The following is a 20,048-nucleotide window of genomic DNA, read 5'->3' on the forward strand; positions in this document are numbered from 1 at the left end:
GTTAAAAGTATGACAGAAAAGCAAACGTATTGACCAAGGGACAGAACAGAAAGCCCAGATGGGCTGGGACCTGGGATGCTTTCCTGCAGTGCTTGCGCCTGGACAAACGTCTCCTCGAGCAACAGAATACGGTTTCTCTGGGAAACCATAAGGGACTAAAAATAACTGTGCGCCTGCACCTTTAGGGTAAATTATGAACAACAAGATACAGGAAGACCAAAAATCCAGCTGCCACTTCTGAAGAGCCAGAAGGAAAGGCAGGGTCTTGCGCATGATTCTGACACACAGTACCACCAGCCGGGTGGGCAGACCTACATGGGCAGACCTCCTCAGCCTCCCCTCCCGCTTGATCTACCAAGCTGCTCCCACCCTCACCCCATATAAGCAACCAGCTCACCCCACCTTGGGGAGCAAGCAAGGGCACCACTTACTTGTTTTTGCTCCCTCCTGCTACAGCATGAGTCCCATAAAGCTTGCCTAAATCCCCCTTCTGGTCTCTATCAATTCCTATTGAATAAAGAGTCCAAGGATGTACGACTCTTTGCGACCCCATGAATGGCAGCACACCAGGCCTCCCTGTCCATCACCAACTCCCAGAGTTCACTCAGACTCACGTCCATCGAGTCAGTGATGCCATCCAGCCATCTCATCCTCTGTCGTCCCCTTCTCCTCCTGCCCCCAATCCCTCCCAGCATCAGAGTCTTTTCCAATGAGTCAACTCCTCGCATGAGGTGGCCAAAGTACTGGAGTTTCAGCTTCAGCATCATTCCTTCCAAAGAAATCCAAGGGCTGAGCTCCTTCAGAATGGACTGGTTAGATCTCCTTGCAGTCCAAGGGTCTCTCAAGAGACTTCTCCAACACCACAGTTCAAAAGCATCAATTCTTCGGCACTCAGCCTTCCTCACAGTCCAACTCTCACATCCATACATGACCACAGGAAAAACCATAGCCTTGACTAGATGGACCTTTGTTGGCAAAGTAATGTCTCTGCTTTTCAATATGTTATCTAGGTTGGTCATAACTTTTCTTCCAAGAAGTAAGTGTCTTTTAATTTTATGGCTGCAATCACCATCTGCAGTGATTTTGGAGCCCGAAAAAAAAAAGTCTGATACTGTTTCCACTGTTTCCCCGTCTATTTCCCATGAAGTGATGGGACCGGATGCCATGATCTTCGTTTTCTGAATGTTGAGTTTCAAGCCAACTTTTTCACTCTCCTCTTTTACTTTCATCAAGAGGCTTTTTAGTTCCTCTTCACTTTCTGCCACAAGGGTGGTGTCATCTGCATATCTAAGGTTATTGATATTTCTCTCGGCAATCTTGATTCCAGCTTGTGTTTCTTCCAGTCCAGTGTTTCTCATGATGTATTCTGCATATAAGTTAAATAAGCAAGGTGACAATATACAGCCTTGATGTACTCCTTTTCCTATTTGAAACTAGTCTGTTGTTTCATGTCCAGTTCTAACTGTTGCTTCCTGACCTGCATACTGATTTCTCAAGAGGCAGGTCAGGTGGTCTGGTATTCCCATCTCTTTCAGAATTTTCCACAATTTATTGTGATCCACACAGTCAAAGGCTTTGGCATAGTCAATAAAGCAGAAATAGATGTTTTTCTGGAACTCTCTTGCTTTTTTGATGATCCAGTGGATGTTGGCAATTTGATCTCTGGTTCCTCTGCCTTTTCTAAAACCAGCTTGAATATCAGGAAGTTCACGGTTCACATATTGCTGAAGCTTGGCTTGCAGAATTTTGAGCATTACTTTACTAGCATGTGAGACGAGTGCAATTGTGCGGTAGTTTGAGCATTCTTTGGCATTGCCTTTCTTTGGGATTGGAATGAAAACTGACCTTTTCCAGTCCTGTGGCCACTGCTGAGTTTTCCAAATTTGCTGGCATATTGAGTGCAGCACTTTCACAGCATCATCTTTTAGGATTTGAAACAGCTCCACTGGAATTCCATCACCTTCACTAGCTTTGTTCGTAGTGATGCTTTCTAAGGCCCACTTGACTTCACATTCCAGGATGTCTGGCTCTAGGTGAGTGATCACACCATCATGATTATCTGTGTCATGAAGATCTTTTCTGTACAGTTCTTCTGTGTATTCTTGCCACCTCTTCTTAATATCATTAGGTCCATACCATTTCTGGCCTTTATCGAGATCTTCTTTGCATGAAATGTTCCCTTGGTATCTCTAATTTTCTTGAAGAGATCTCGAGTCTTTCCCATTCTGTTCTTGTCCTCTATTTCTTTGCATTGATCACTGAAGAAGGCTTTCTTCTCTCTTCTTGCTATTCTTTGGAACTCTGCATTCAGATGCTTGTATCTTTCCTTTTCTCCTTTGCTTTTCACCTCTCTTCTTTTCACAGCTATTTGTAAGGGCTCCCCAGACAGCCATTTTGCTTTTTTGCATTTCTTTTCCATGGGGATGATCTTGATCCCTGTCTCCTGTACAATGTCATGAACCTCATTCCATAGTTCATCAGGCCCTCTATCTATCAGATCTAGGCCCTTAAACCCATTTCTCACTTCCACTGTATAATCATAAGGGATTTCTGATCTTGAATAAGGGTGCCAAATACACAATGGGAAAAGGACAATCTCTCCAACAGATGGTGTTGAGAAAATGGCATCCACAGGCAAAATAATGAAATTGCAGTTCCCTGGTGGCTCAGACGGTAAAGAACCTGCCTGCAATGTGGGAGACCTGGGTTCGATCCCTGGGTTGGGAAGATCCCCTGGAGAAGTGAATGGCTACTCACTCCAGTAGTCTTGCCTGGAGAATTCCATGGACAGAGGCACCTGGCAGGCTACAGTCCATGGGGTCACAAGAGTTGGACATGACTGAACAACTTTCACTTATATTATACCATGCACAAAAATCAACTCAAAATGGATTAAAGGCTTGAATGTAATATCAGGAACTATAAAACTCCTAAAGGAAAACAGAGAGAGAGCTTCTTGACATAATTTTTTTTTTTTTTGACACCAAGAGCAAAAATAGAGGGACTTCCCTTGTAGTCCAGTCCCTGGTGGTCCAGAAGGACTTCGTGGTGGAGACACAAGTTGGATCCCTAGACTGAGAAGACCCCACACGCTGCAGAACAACGAAGCCCACGTGGCACAACTCCTGAAGCCCACCTTTTAGGGCCAATGCTCCAAATCAAGATAAGTCACTGCAATGAGAAGTCCATGCACCACAATGAAGCGGATAGACCCTGCTCACTGCACCTAGAGAAAGCCCATGTGCGGCAATGAAGACCCAGCACAGCCAAAAATTAGCTAATTAAAATTTTAAAAAATAAAAAAAATTATTTTAAAAAAGCAAAAAATAGACAAATGGGACTGTATCAAAATGAAAAGCTTCGGCACAGCAAAGAAAACCAATAACAAAATGAAAGACAGCCACTGGAATGGGAGAAAACACCTGCAAATCATACATCTGATAAGGCGTTAGTATCCAAAATATATAAAGAACTTGTAAAACTCAATATCAAAAACACAAACAACCCAGTTACAAAATGGACAAAGCGCTTGAATAGATATCGATCCACAGAAAACACGCAATAGCCAACAGGTATGTGAAAAGGTGCTCAGCATCAGGAAGCATCAGGGAAATGCAAATCAAAACCATAATGAGGGCTTCCCTGAGGGCTCAGTGGTAAAGAGTCCACCTGCCAATTCCGGAGACGCGGGTTCAGTCCCTGATCCGGGAAGATCCCACATGCCTCGGAGCAACTAAGCCACAAGTATTAAGCCTGTGCTCTAGAGCCTGGGAACTACAGCCATTGAGCCTGAGAGCCCTAGAGCCACGTCTGCAACAAGAGCAATCACCCCGATGAAAAGCCCTTGCACTGCCGCGAAGAATAACCCCTACCCTCCGCAACTACAGAAAAGCCCAGACACCAACGAAGACCTGGCACAGCCATAAATAAACAAATAAATGAAATTATTTAAAAAAAAACATAATGAGATCTCACCTCACACCTTGTAGGATGACCATTATCAAGACCAAGAACAACAAGCGTTGGCCAGGACGTGGAGAGATATCTGCATTCCCACATTCACTGCATTATTATTTACAATAACCAAGATGTAGAAACAATCTAAATGTCTAGAGACACATGAATGCATAAACAAAATATGCTGTATACAGAGAAAGAGAGAATGGAGTATTATTCAGCCTTTAAAAAACATCATCCTACAACCCAAACTTAACTAATTCTACACAATTATATGCTCATTTTGCTAATCTTTCACTTTCTCCTAATATTTTCCTGCTACACACACACACACACACACACACACACACATACACAGGTGAATATCACCCCACATTGTGTAGAGATTTAATTTAGCACTTTGATGTATACTATGTATACTATAAAGCTATATTACATGATTTAACAGTATTCCATCCAAGTCAACAGCATAGGTGGTCTAAGCAAAAACTTATAATGAGATGTTTTATGATGTTCATTTTTGTCATTACAAATAATACTTCAATAAACATTCTATACATAAAAAAAAAGAGAGAGAAGATCCTGCCATATGCAATAACATAGGGGGAACCTATAGGATATTTTGTGAAATAAGCCAATAACAAAAGGACAGATACTGGGTGACTCCACTTATACGAGGAATCTAAAGTAGTCAAACCCATATAAGCAGAGAGTAGAATGGTGGTTGCTGGGGCCAGGAGAGGCGGAAATGGGGAGATGTGGTTCCACGGGTATCAGTTCAGTTCAGTTGCTCAGTCATGTCCACCTCTTTGTGACCCCATGGACTGCAGCATGCCAGGCTTCCCTGTCCATCACCAACTTCTGGAGATTGCTCAAAATCATGTCCATTGAGTCAGTGATGCCATCCAACCTCCTCATCCTCCATCATCCCCTTCTCCTCCCGCCTTCAATCTTTCCCAGCATCAGGGTCATTTCCAATAAGTCAGTTCTTCGAATCAGGTGGCCAAAGTATTGGAGTTTCAGCTTCAGCATCAGTCCCTCCGATGAATATTCAGGACTGACTTCCTTTAGGATGGACTGGTTGGATCTTGCAGCCCAAGGGACGCTCAAGAATCTTCTCTAATACCAGGGTACAAATTTCTGTTAACACAAGGTGAGTAGGTTCCAGAGTTCTGGATACGACCTAGTTCACAATACAGTGTTTTGAACTTAAAAACTGGTTAAAAGACTAGATCTCAAGTTAAGTGTTCTTCCCACAAAGATAAACACAACATGAGGAAGAAGAGACACCAGGGTGCGGGTGCGCAGAAGCGGGGCCATCTGCAGGCCAAGGAGAGATGCCTTAGGAGGAGCAAACCTGCCAGCACCTGGATCTTGGACTTCTAGCCTCCAGAAAGGTGAGGAAGAGAGTTCTGCTGTTTAAGTCATCAAGGTGGTGGCATTTAGTTATGGCGTTATGGCAACCTAGCAAACTAACACAGGCTCTTAAAGCTGACTGTCGGGGACGTCCCTGGTGGTCCAGTGGGGGCGTTTAGTTATGGCGTTATGGCAACCTAGCAAACTAACACAGGCTCTTAAAGCCAATTGTCGGGGACATCCCTGGGGGTCCAGTGGTTAAGACTGCGTGCTTCCACTGCAGGGGGTGCAGGTTCGCTCTCTGGTTGAGAACTCAGATCCCAGATGCCTTGGAGTGCGGCCAAAAAAAGGAAAAGCCTATTGTGGTAGGAGCTACATTTAGGAATATTTAAGACATTTGGTGGGATGACTAAACATGAAAAGGGCTTTTCCTGACATTATAAAAGGCATGTACAGATGCTATCTCTTACTGTTTTTTAGTGGTTGAAAAAGGTTGTCGAAACGTAGCATAATTTTTCTGTTTCAGGTTCTAATTCTCCCAACAGTTCAGCTGGGGAAGCAGAATTAAAATAGTGCAGTGGAATGGTACAGAGTTTGGAGCAACCTGGACCGGAATGAAACTTAGAAGGTCTTAGGCTGACCCTGGGGCTTCCCTGGTGACTCAGTGGCCAAGAATCCACCTGCCAATGCAGGAGATGTCCCTGAGTCAGGAAGATGCCCTGGAGGAGGGCATGGCACCCCACTCCAGTATTCTTGCCTGGAGAATCCCATGGACAGAGACGCCTGGTAGGCTATAGTCCATGGGGTCACAAAGAGTTGAACACAACTGAGTAATTGAGCATGCACACAGGATGACCCTTGGTCAGTTACTTCATCTGTCTGCATCTGAGTATTCTGAGCCCTACCTCGTGGTGTTATTGAGGGAGTTAAAGAAGAGCTCACCCAGCAGCCCCATGGCTCACACGTGGTGATTAATACTCATTTGACAATAAAAAGTCATTACTGCAGCTCTCCTTGCAAACTTCACCACTTTGGAAAGGAAACACTGTTTTCTAATAAAATACTTCCTAGACTAAATTCTCTAGTCCAGTGGTCTGCTCTTTAGGAGGTCTGAGCTGCCACGGGGAGCCGGAAGGGATGCTGATGACGGCATTTCTTTACTGAGCGCTGACTTTTCATGCACTATTTCATTCAGGCTTCTAGATTCTCAAAAAGAGAAATGTTATTATTATTCCCATCTTGCAGATGAGGAAACTAACATCCAGAGAAGTTACATAGCTTTCCAAAGGCCCTACAAGGTGAACCAGCAGCTGTCTGACTCTAAGCTGAGATCACTGTCTTAGCTATTACAATCTACTGGCCTCAAAGCATAATTATTTTTTTTATAGAACTACATATTTTCCCTATGCTAAGTGTTTTATATTTTTAATTTTCACAACAACAACTTTATAAGGTCAGTGCAAGAGTCTATCAGTTTTACAGAGGAGGAGACATGCTTATGTAACTTATCTAATATGATTTAGCAAGTGGCAAGGCTGGGTTTCCAATAACCTCTGTTGGGTTCCAAGGTCCTGGCTCTTTGAGCCACGCTTCACTGCTTGCACACTGTGCTTAGACTGCACAGAGCTCTGCAAAGTGCACAAAACTGGAATTTAAGAGACCTGGGATTTAATTTTGGCTGTGTTATAAGCAAGCTGTGTGACATCAGGTAAGTCACTTCACCTTGGAGACTCTATTTTCTCATTCATTAATAAAGATTGTTTTTATTAATATCTCTCCTTTTTGATTTTAATGGGTTTTTTAATTTGTCTATCTGTGCTTGCGCTGGGTCTTCCTTGCTGCTGGGGGGCTTCGTCTAGTTGCGGCAAATGCCGGCTACTCCTCACGGCTGGGCACAGGTTTTCTCACTGCTGCGGCTTCTCTTGTTGTAAAGCAGGGGCTCTAGGCCCACAGGCTCCAACAGCTGTGGCTTGTGGGCTTAGCTGCCCCACGGCACGTGGAATCTTCCCAGACCAGGGACTGAACCCATGTCCCCTGCCTTGACAAGTGGATTCTTATTCACTGTGTCACCAGGGAAGTCCTATATCTTCTTCCTTTAAAAAAAAAGGAGGCGGGTATTTATTTGGCTGTACCAAGTCTTAGGGGTGGCATGTGGGATCTAGTTCCCCAACCAGGGAATTAACCCAGGCCCCAGGTATTGGGAGCATGAAGTCTCAGCAAAGTCCCTGTTAATAAAGATTTTTAATCATCTGACCACCTCTAATGCTCTTGTCTTTAACATTCTATTATGCCAGGTGAATTCTGAGCAATTACATTAACTATGTCTCTAAACTTAAAGAAATAAGTGATTACAGACTCTTAAAAGAGTTGCTGAAACTTTATGATAAAGAAGTTTGATCCCAGAACTTTGGAAATCACCTTTGTACATGGGTTTGTGCACCAGTAGATGCGCAGTGGGAACAAAGATCAGACTGAGGCTCAATATTAAAGAAAAAAAAATCCCCCCCAAAAAAAGATGGGCAGAAGACCTGAACAGACATTTCTCCATCGACAACATGCAGACGGGCAACGGGCATATGAAAAGATGTTCAACATCACTAATTACCAGAGAAACGCAGATCAGAACGACAATGAGGTAGTTCTCATTGTGACTATTCTCACACCAGTCAGAACAGCTGTCATCACAAAGCCTGCAAAGAGAGGAGAGAGTGGAAAAAATTGAGAGAGCAGCATGGAAACATATGTATATTACCACATGTAAAATTAAACAGTCAGTGGAAATTTTCTGTATGACGCAGGGAGCTCAAATCTGGTGCTCTGTGACAACCTAGAAGCGCTGGGATGGGGAGGGAGGTCGAGCGAGGGAGTTCAAGAGGGAGGGGCATGCGCATGCCTATGGCCAATTCACGCTGGTATATGGCAGAAACCAACACAATATTGTAAAGCAATTGTCCTCCAGGACCAGGGATCAAACTCGTGCGCCCTGCACTAGCGGGTGGATTCTCATCCACTGTACCACCAGGGAAGTCCCCACTGTGTCCTGTGTGTGCCAAGTCACTTCAGTTCACGACCCTACAGGCCACAGCCCTCCAGGCTCCTCTGTCCATGAGATTCTTCAGGCAAGAATACTGGAGTGAGCTGCCATGCCCTCCTCCAGGGGATCATCCCGACCCAGGGATCAAACCAACATCTCTTATGTCTCCTGCATTGGCAGGCGACTTCTTTACCACTAGCACCACCTGGGAAGTCCTTTAAACAAAACGAAAAGAAAATAATGCTTACTGTGTGTTCACATTGGGAACAGCTGAATATAATAAATAAGCAGAAATCAAAAGGAAATCACAATTTCAAATAACTCAGTAGTGAAATGTTGATAACAAGAAGTGAAGGGTCAAGACATCAAAATTGGTAACAAGGGTGGGGGAAGGTCCATAAGGGAGAAAAGGGAAAAGTGATAGAAGGAGTAGGGAGGGGGGTGGAAATGGAAAAAAAGTAATTTCCACCGGTAAAGCGTCTGCCTGCAATGCGGGAGACCTGGGTTCGATCCCTGGGTCGGGAAGATCTCCTGGAGAAGGAAATGGCAACCCACCCCAGTATTCTTGCCTGGAAAATCCCATGGACAGAGGAGCCTGGTGGACTACAAGTCCAAGGGGTCGCAAAGAGTCGGACACGACTAAGCCACGTCACTTCCCCAAGAAAGAGTCCAAGCCGCTCTTGATTTGAGGGGGTCATGCAAACATCACCACATTCCAATTTTAGAACATCGCCCTCAACACTCTTGAATTGATTTCCACAAATTTTGAGGCCCTCCAAAGTCCACAGGAGTTGGAAGAAATGGGCCATCCTTCTGAAAAGTTGAGGTTGTTTTTCTATTCGGCCACTAGGGGGTGGTACATTCCATTCAATGCAACAAGCCCTTAGAGGTGCCCTAGAGGCGGGACCAGTAACGCACCCTTCCTTGTACACAAGCATGCTTGATCATCTATTTACACAAACAATCATAGCTCTAGGAAGAAATGAGCTATGGAGTGGTATTTGAGTTAGGTCTTTAAGAAGAGGTAAAAATTCAAAATAAGCAGATATGTGTGGTAGGAGGAAAAACTGTAAGAAAGGAAAACACTTGCAAAGAAACACTGATGACAAAGATCATGCAAGCTTTGATTATGTAGTAGCAATAGAAAGCATTTTCTTACCTTACCTTACTATTCAGTGTTTTCATACACTGAATATCTGCAGACCACTTAATGGGGCTCAGCCCCATATGTTAATAACTGAATAGAAGTGAGTTATACAAAATTATTCAGGGACTTCTCTGGAGGTCCAGTGGCTAAGACTCTGCGCCCTCAATGCAGGGGGCCTGGGGTCGATTCCTGGTCAGGGAACTAGATCCCACATGCCACAGCTTTGGCACAGGGAGCTCAGCTTGGTGCTCTGTGATAACCTAGACGGGTGGAATAGGAGGGTGTGGAGGAGGCTGAAAAGGGAGGGGACACATGCATACATACGGTTAATTCATGATGCTGTACAGAAGAAACTACCACAACATTGTAAAGCAATTATATTCCAGTAAAAATAAAATAAAGATCCCACATGCCGCAACGAAGATAAAAGACTCAACGATGGGAGACTCCATGTGCTGGAACAAAAAGCTGGAGCAGCCAGATAAATATATAAATACAGATGATAATAAAATTAGAAGACAATACAATTTTAAAATAAAACAGATTCAACTTATTTTTAAAAAGCAGTTATACAAGTTGTTAAATACGAACGTGTTTGCGATCTTTCCTCATGTTATCTCCACTTGACTCCATCACCAATAGCTTGAATTGTAGTCTGATTCTTCAAGTTTGTTTCCTTTCTTACCCTTTATTTCTGCTTAACTAGACAATAGAAACCACACTTACAGATCTCCGGCTACGGCAGCAAGGGTCTCTGCTTTTACAGTGGGCGCCAGATACTTGATCAAACCTAGACTCCAAAGTCATGGAGAGATTCCTCTCAATTTCCACTCATAGTGCTCAGTAGAAGCAGACTTAAGGAGCCTCACACGCGAAACATCAGAAATCTGGATGTCTCTCCACTTACAGGATACAATTGGCTCTGATAAGCAATTTTCATGGTTTCTTGCAGCTGCTGCTGCTGCTAAGTCACTTCAGTCGTGTCCGACCCTGTGCAGTCCCATAGACGGCAGCCCACCAGGCTCCTCCATCCATGGGATTTTCCAGGCAAGAGTACTGGAGTGGGTTGGCATTGCCTTCTCCGTTATTGATGTACAATTTATATATCACAAAATTCACCTATTGTAAATTCATTCACCCAATCATTTCCAGTAGACTTACAAAGTTGAATGATCATCACATTCAAATTTTATTTTTTTTAAAGAGTGTTTCTTACTCACTTTATTTATTTACTTATGAGTGGCATATGGAACCTTAGTTCCCCAAACCACACTTCCTGCATTGGAAGTGCAGCGTCTTAACATTTGATTTTTAGAACATCCCTTTAGCCAATTCCCTAGAGCTCTTTTGCAGACAATCCCACTATCCATATCTAGCCCCAGGCAGCCACTGATCTACTTTTTTTAAATTTATTTTTAATCAAAGGATAATTGCTTTACAATATCATGTTGGTTTCTGACATACATCCACATGAATCAGCCATAGGTATACATATGTCCCAAGTTTGCCTTTTCTGAACACTTTATATAAATGGAATCATGCTATATGAAGTTTCTTGCATTTGGCTTTTTTCACCTAGCATAATGTTTTCAAGATTCATCAATTCTGTAGCACATCTCAGGATACTGGTACCCTAACTGGCATAATAATATCTTTTGCATATCGGAGCTTTAATAAGTTTTGAGATTGCACAACATAAATCCTCCAACTTTGATTTTCCTTTTCAAAACTGTTTGGCTCTGCAAGGTTATTTGTATTCCCATATATATTTTCTGATCAGCTTATCAATTTCTATAAAAAATAGTCTGTTGAAATTTTGATAAGAATTGTATTGAATTAAGTCAGTTTTGGGGAAATTGCCATCTTAACAATAAGGAGTCTTCCAACCCATGAACTCTGATGTGTATTTATTTATATCTTCTTTCATTTCCCTCAGCAATATTTTGTTGTTCTCGGTGTGTATATCTGGCACTCAGTTCAGTTCAGTTCAGTCGCTCAGTCGTGTCTGACTCTTTGCAACCCCATGAACCGCAGCACGCCAGGCCTCCCTGTCCATCATCAACTCCCGAAGTCCATGCAAACCCATGTCCATCGAGTAGGTGATACCATCCAGCCATCTCATCCTCTGTTGTCCCCTTCTCCTCCTGTCCTCAATCTTTCCCAGCATCAGGGTCTTTTCAAATGAGTCAGGTCCTTCTCCTCAGGTGGCCAAAGTATTGGAGTTTCAGCTTCAACATCAGTCCCTCCAATGAACACCCTGGACTGATCTCCTCCAGGATGGACTTGGAGGGACTGGTCCCTCCAAGGGACTCTTAAGAGTCTTCTCCAACACCACAGTTCAAAAGCATCAATTCTTTAGCAGTCAGCTTTCTTCACAGTCCAACTCTCACATCCATACACAACCACTGGAAAAACCATAGCCTTGACTAGACAGGCCTTTGTTGGCAAAATAATGTCTCTGCTTTTTAATATGCTATCTAGGTTGGTCATAAATTTCCTTCCAAGGAGCAAGTCTTTTAATTTCATGGCTGCAATCACCATCTGCAGTGATTTTGGAGCCCAGAAAAATAAAGTCAGCCAGTGTGTCCACTGTTTCCCCATCTATTTGCCATGAAGTGATGGGACCAGATGCCATGATCTTAGTTTTCTGAATGTTGAGCTTTAAGTCAACTTTTTCACTCTCCTCTTTCACTTTCATCAAGAAAAAGGAGACTTCTTTTTCCTGTTTATCCTTTCCATACCTTTTGAATTTTGTACCATGTACAAGTAAGTATTCCTATACACACGCACATGCACAGATTTTTATTTCATAAAAGTGCTTGTATCATAAGGAAACATAGTCACAAACAAGCTGAGAGTCACAGAAACAAGCTCAGTGTTGGAAGAAATGCTGGGAGCAGGCCACTGTTCCTGGCTCCATGGCCTTTAAGCTCAAAAGTTGGTCCTCATTAAGATTCTGTAAGAATTTTAATATTCTTTAAGGAATTCTTTTTCTTTTTCAATATTTATTTTTATTTATTTACTTGGATGCACCCAGTCTTTGTTGTGGCATGCAAGATCTAGTTTCCTAACCAGGAATAGAACCCGTGCCTCCCGCACTGATAGCCTGGAGTCATAGCCACTGGACCACCAGTGAAGTCCATAAGGGGTTTCTATTCTGCTTAATATGACTTCAACGTAGAACACAGATTGATGTTGTCAACTACAAACTGGTACTTGTCACGGGCACTCACCATGTACCTCTACAAAAATTAAATCAGGTAATGCTTCAGTTGCTGATTTTCAACCCTCCTGATAGTAGGTCAGGTTGGAGAGAAGGAATGAGGCACTCTGTGCTCTGGGAAAAACTGAGAGAACAGGTCTTCAGATCGTTAGATATTTTCAGGAGCTGATTTTATCAGCCCACTTCTTGTATCTCCTCATATCTAGAAAAGCAGTTAATCCCTGCATGATGACATCAGCTCCTCCTGACTAGCAGAAGACTTTTGCAAAGATAAATATTTGTTGCATGAACTCCCCCTTCACCAAATCATATACACATTGAATTTCTTCTCACCCCCCACCTCTTTGGAGCAGGTCTCTCAGAGCTACCTGAGGCGCTGTGTCCCAGCCACAGTCCTCATTTTGCCCCCAGTAAAGCTTAACTCACAACTCACGTTTTGCATTTTTTTTAAGTGAACAATGTGATTATAGGAATGCCTAAAGGGACAGCTGAAGGAAGTATGTGTGTCTGAAAGGTCCCTGAATGACAGGTACCCTAGGGGGCTTCCTACCACACACAGCACTGGTCATTAAAGAAAACCCTGCATCAATTGATATCTGCAGAAACTTTGGCATCTTGAACAAAGGTTGCTCTTGGAAAATGACCAGCGATGCTACTAACGTTCTCTCATTTCCAAATAGGAGTCTTCACAGCTGAACTTTGCAGGTGGTGCTCAGCTTCTGCTATTTTTAGCCGAGCGCACTACGTGGAGGAAGCAGGCAGGACTGAAATTCCCCAGAGGTCCCCCTCACTTCCTCAGTGACACCCTCACTCCTGGGCCAGAGACACTGCAACCACATTCACAGATCTGCCTCAGACCCCAGACAGGCTACTCTCATGCCCAGAGAGGACAGGCTCTGGAGTTCTGGGACACAAACTTGAGTGAGAATAGCCATGGCTTGTGGAGCGGTCCTTTATTAATAAAACAGTATGTGAATTAATACCCTACATTGGCTATTATGTAAGAAAGTTATAAAATATGGATTGGAAAACACAGATAATACTCATCAGGGCTGACTGAAGTCAGGGCAAAGAGAGGAGAGGAATAGGGGTGGGACTCCGGCTTCGTCTATAATGCTTCACATTTGTTAATAAGAAGATGATATGCATATCAGACAAACAGGTCAATTATTAATTCCTGATGCTGGGGAACTTCCCTGGCGGTCCAGTGGTTGGGACTCAGCTCTCTCACTGATGAGAGCCTGAAATTAGTGAACTAAGATCCTGCAAGCCGGGCTTCGAGGTCAAAAAAGCAACCAACCAACAACAAAAAAAAAACTTGGTGTTATAAATGGGAATATTTGCTAAATTTTTCTCTATAGTTTTCAATACGTTTAGCTCAAAAAACTAGTAGAAAATTGAATGTGTTCAGATTTTGTTTTTTTGGTTTGGGGTTTTTTTTTTTTTTTTTTTGGCTGCAACATCAGGAATCACACCTGGGCCCAAGGCAGTGAAACCCTGAAGTCCTAACCACTGGACCTCCAGGGAATTCCGCCCCTCCTTTTTTTAAACTCTTTTTGGAATGTGTTCAGATTTTAACCAAGAGGATGTTGTTCTGAATCCTGCAGAAAATGGAAACGCTCCTTCAGGCATCATAATTTAGCTTTTTCTCACAGCAAGACTCCAGTAGTCATGTATGGATGTAAGAGCTGAACCATTAAGAAGACCAAGCGCTGAAAAATTGATGCTTTCAAACTGTGGTTTTGGAGAAGACTCTTGAGAGTCCCTTGGACTTCAAGGAGATCAAACCAGTCAATCCAAAAGGAAATCAACCCTGAATATTCACTGGAAGGACTGATGCTGAAGCTGAAGCTCCAAACCTTTGTGTCACACGAGTGTATGTTCCTCGATTCTTTGTCTCGTCACAACAAAGATTTGGAGGGACGGACATTAAAGCCCCCTCGGCGTGTCACGGCTCTCAGGTCTTGGATAGACCGTGTTATAGCTCTCAGGTCTTGGATAGACCGTGTTATAGCTCTCAGGTCTCGAATGGGCCGTGTTATACCTCTTAGACAAATCAGTGTTACAGCTCAGTGTTACAGCTCTACTTTACTTAGAAGATGGCAGGAAAATCCATCTTTGAGGCTTGAGGGCACGTCGATCTAAAGACACGAGGAGAAGAGCACCCCAGCGCGCGGGAGAGAGAGCTGGATTTGGCTCCTCTATTTATATGTTCATCTCTCCCTGGGCCTGTCCTATGTAAATTGGGCCAGCCAGGAGTGTTGTCTGTTTTGCCTGAGGTCCTCACTCCGGTCCCCGGACCTTCTTTTGTTTCATTTTCACGGGCTTTTCCCTTCCTTGTCTTAGAGCCACCGCCATTTTGGACTCCTTGTCCCTGTTCTACCTACCTAACACTTTGGCCACCTGATGCTGGGAAAGACAGAAGGCCAGAGGAGAAGGGGACAACAGAGGATGAGATGGTTAGATAGATCACCGACTCAACAGACATGCGTTTGAACAAGCTCTGGGAGATGGTGAAGGACAGGGAACCCTGGCATGCTGCAGTCCACGGGGTCACAAAGAGTCAGACACAACTGAGCGCCTGAACAACAGCAATAACACAGCAAGACAAGACCTAGAGTTTCGTCCTTCCTGCTCTGCTCCTGGGGTAGCAAAGGGAAGAATGGAGAGCCATCTTCCAACCTCCAGCCACCTTGGCCGTCAGAAAATACCTAGTCACTGGCTTCTGGAAGGGGGTCCTGAATATGGATGCAGGCTCAGCCTGGAATGAGGGAAAACATTTGAGAATCTTCCTCCCTGTTCATGACGGCCCTACCGCTTTACCCAGTCATCTCTTTAGCTAGTACCTTTCAACCCACCTCTCAGCCTAAAGCTCACGTGGTCCTGCTCAGGAAGGGGGAAATACAGACGCCCTCTCAAACACACACACGTGCTCACACAGGTAGATGTGGGGGGTCAGCTCGGTCTTGACTTCAAATGTCTGTCTAACTGTGGGTCACGGCCAAAATGTGTGAGTGCTGCTATCCTAAGCAACACAAACATAACGTGACCAAGCCAGAAATCTTCATGCCATGCATTTTCTTCTCTCTAAACGTCTGAAAAATTCCCTCCCCCACTGTCTCCATCGCGGTAAACGACACCAAGTGCTTCATCCAAAGACCAGGGGGCTGTCTTCTCTTACCTTCTACATCCCAGCCACCGGCTACAGAACAGATGATACAGAATATTTACACTGTAAGTACTGGTTTGTAAAACTTGTGTTTTGGACATAGACACGCATGTCCACACACATAATATGCACACTGTGCTGCAATATAAACTGTGTTTCTTCCTTCTCTGGAAAAGGAAGGACTGTTACAAAGATACGATTTTTATATTTGAACCCTCTTTAAGGTGGTTGGAGGCAAACATTCAGCGCTCCAAGATTCCTTCTCTCCTCTTTGGTATTGCTAAATGTTTGGTGCCCTCTTCATCTGTTGCCTTTCCTTTCCCACTGCTAGGAAATATGCTCTTTTTGTAAGAAAGAACTGATGCAAAGTAGGAGCAAAGAGAGACTGTGGAAAGTAGGGTGCGTTTGTGGGCTTTCCTGACAGCTCAGTGGTAAAGAATCTGCCCACCAATGCAGGAGACTCAGGTTCAATCCTTGGTCGGGAACATCCCCTGGAGAAGGGAATGGCAACCCACTCCAGTATTCGTGCCTGGAGAATCCCATGGACAGAAGAGTCTGGCAGGCTGCAGTCCATAGGGTGGCAAAGAATTGGATACGACTTAGCGAGCAAACAACAGCAACGAAGCATCTTTAGTCTGCTGTGTCCCTGTTGATAGTGTGAAGACCAGCTAGAAGTCTCCTCTGGCCTCTGGATTCCCCAGCGCCACTTCCCACTTTTGACCTTGTGCTGTGGGTACGGAACACATGTTTCATCCTAATTATCTATACTCTGGTTGGGGAAGGTTCCTTCTATATTTTACCTGTGTTTTCCTCCCAACCCTGCCTCACCACCAGAGACCCTAGGGAACTCTCCTACACCATTTGGTGGAAATATAAGTTGGTGCAGCTGTTGTGGAGAAGAATATGGAGTTCCTTAGAAAACTAAAAATAAAGTTGCCATGTGGTCCTGCAATGTACCCTGATGAAACTGTAAGTCAAAAAGATACACGCACCCCTATGTTCATGGCGTCACTATTTACATTAGCCAAGACATGGAAGCCCATGGACAGGTGAATGGATAAAGAAGGTGTGGTACATACAGATAATGGAATATTACTCAGCCATAAAAAATGAAATAAAGTCACTGACAGAAACATGGATGCAATTAGAGATCATCACATTAAGCGAAGTCAGAAAGAGAAAGACAAATGCCATATGCTTTCACTTATATATGGAATCTAAAATATGACACAAAATGAAACAGGAACCTGTCTATGAAACAGAAATAGAATCATGGACATAGAGAACAGACTAGTGGTTGCCAAGGGGGAGCGGGTTGGGGGAGGGATGGAGTGGGAATTTAGGGTTAGCAGATGTAAGCGGCTATATGCAGAATGGATAACCAACAAGGTCCTACTGTATAGCACAGGGAACTATATATTCAGTGTCCTGTGATAAACCATAGTGGAAACGAATTTTTAAAAATGCATATGTATGTATGTATAACTGAATCATTTGCTGTACAGTAGAAACTAACACAGCATTGTAAATCAACTAGACTTCAATATAAATAAATAAATAATAAATCTTTTTGAGTGACTGCCTAATTCTAACTGCCTTCCTTCCTTCCTCTGGTCCTTCCTTCTTTCTATGCCTCTGTCCCTTTCTCCTTTCCGCCTTCCTTTCTTCCTTAGCGAGCTGAAAAACTGTGCTTTAGAAACTCTGTTTTCAGCTGGAATCAAAAGGGGCAGGGCCTTTGGAGCCAAGAGCATCCCGCCATGGCACCTGCCCTTGTCTGTCCAGTAAACAGGCCTGCAGAGAATAAAATGTACGGCAAGCACAGACCAGCCTAAGAGAGACAGTGGGGACCTCCCAGGTGATGCCGTGGTCAAGACTCCACTCTTCCAGTGCAAGGGGAGAGGGTTCATTCCCTGGTCCAGGAACGAAGATCCCACATGCTGCGTGGCATGGCCAAAAAATTTTAAAAATAAAATAGAGAGACAACTCTTATCAACCTGGGCACAAGCAGAGTTTGTCAAGTGTCCTTGCCAATGTGAAGGAAGAAATCCCTTTATCTCATCCTGTGGGGAAATGTCTCTTCCAGTCAGTTTTAAGTGACTCTGACCTCTATGGTTATCTCCAATACTCGCTCTCTGACATGGGCAAGCGCAGCGTAAGGCTCGACTTGGCATCAGGAAGCAATGTGACCTGCAGGCAGAGGTCACTGGTACACCTTGACACTCCAGTACTTTCTCTTAGGGAGTTCAACTGGACTGCCATGGAATCTAATACTTGTGGGAAGAAAGTCAGTGAAAATAAGGTGAAAAGGCATCACCTCACACTAAGCAATATCCATTCCCTACAGGGAGATATAGCTCAGATAGAGTCAGAGAGACCATATGGAGACACATTGCTTTTATTTGCCGGATAATGGAGCATAGGGCAATGATTACAGCTTCTTTATGTCTCATGTGACTCCAAGCACAACCACCAGCAATCAACAAATAATTTTTAATAACAATAATAATGTTAGAGCTGAGAGCCATAAATCCTCTAACACTGCCCATTAAAAGTAGCCTGTAAACCATTTCTCGCAACTGCTTTCCAGCCAGTTCCAAACATGATTCTATTAAACCATTAAATAAAACAGAACAGACTGTCATAAAGTGAGAGTGAGGATTATGTCAAAGAAGGTTAGAGGCTAAATTGATAGTATCTAGATTTTCTTGAGGAAGCAAGTAATAAAATTTTACTAACCCTTAAGTTACATAAAATATTCTCTGGCTGGAATCACATTTTGTCCGAAAGTACTTCTTTATCTCAAGGGGGTGATAAGATAATGTGAAATATTTTAACAAGGGAAAGACTGAAAATAATCGAGAACTAAAGTGAACTTCACCTACCAAAAAATAACTAAACACTTCACAATTACAGAATTTCAGGGAGAGCAGCAGGGTTTGTCCTGTCTGAATATACCATAAGCTCACAGATGAAATCAAGGTCATTGGTATTTAGAACTTTTAGTTTTTCATATAATGAACATAACTTTTTTAAAAGATGTGATTTGGACTAGAAGCTAACTTCTTGAAAAAAAACAAGTTTTTTAGACTGTCTTCCATTATTTAATCAGAAGACTACACTGAAAGAATCCATAAAATTCTAATGTTAGTAGCTTTTACAAATTGTTTGTTAATTTAATTATTTTAAATTTATTTTTTTAATTGAAGTATAGCTGATTTAATGATATTTAAATGACTATTTGGAGATGAACTCAAGAGGGAAAAAACTGATAGAGGAAAAGCATATTTGTAAAAGCAAACAATGAAAAATAGGAAATAGGAATACAATGGGAAAATGAGCTGGAAATCTTAGCATATTTCAGAATCCAGTGCAGCATAGAATTGCATGCTAACCTTCAACTCAATGGAACTATGTTTCAGATTCCTGTTAACAGAACAGGAGAAGCAATCCATGGAATTCTCCAGGCCAGAATACTGGAGTGGGTAGCCTTTCCCTTCTCCAGGGAATCTTCCCAACCCAGGGATCGAACCCAGTTCTCCCACATTACAGGCAGATTCTTTACAAGCTGAGCCACAAGGAAGCCCAAGAATACTGGAGTGGGTAGCCTATCCCTTCTCCAGGGGATCTTCGCAACCCAGGAATAGAACCGGGGTCTCCTGTATTGCAGGCGGATTCTTCACCAACTGAGCTATCAGGGAAGCCCAGGAAAAACAATAGGAAGTTAACCTCTGGCACACTCCCAAATGAACTCACTATTAGCACAGAATTGCAAAAAATAAGATTTGCTGTTTGTGGAGTTTCATTGAATAAAAATTCATGTCTTTACTCAAGAATATCCCATATACTTCTAGTGATAACATAAAAAAAAAACAGCCTTCTGGATTATTAATGCCTGTGGTCGTCAGTAGTAATATTTAAGGGCTTGTCAATCCACAATTTGATGGATTTCCTAAAAAGTTCACTTAGATTTTACAAGTTGTGTGAATACTTCTGTAATTTCCCATACCATAAAACAATTTGCAATGCATATTAAAGTTCATAGGGGTTGGTTGGGGTTTTGTTTGTTTGTTTTGATAGAATAATTTTGGCCCAACTTGTCAAAATTTGAGGATCTTAAGAGCTGTTTCAGATATAGGAAGGCTTTCAGTTATCTGTATTAATC

Source organism: Capricornis sumatraensis, chromosome 10 (genome assembly GCF_032405125.1).
Source record: "Capricornis sumatraensis isolate serow.1 chromosome 10, serow.2, whole genome shotgun sequence".
In the NCBI taxonomy this organism is placed as follows: Eukaryota; Metazoa; Chordata; class Mammalia; order Artiodactyla; family Bovidae; genus Capricornis; species Capricornis sumatraensis.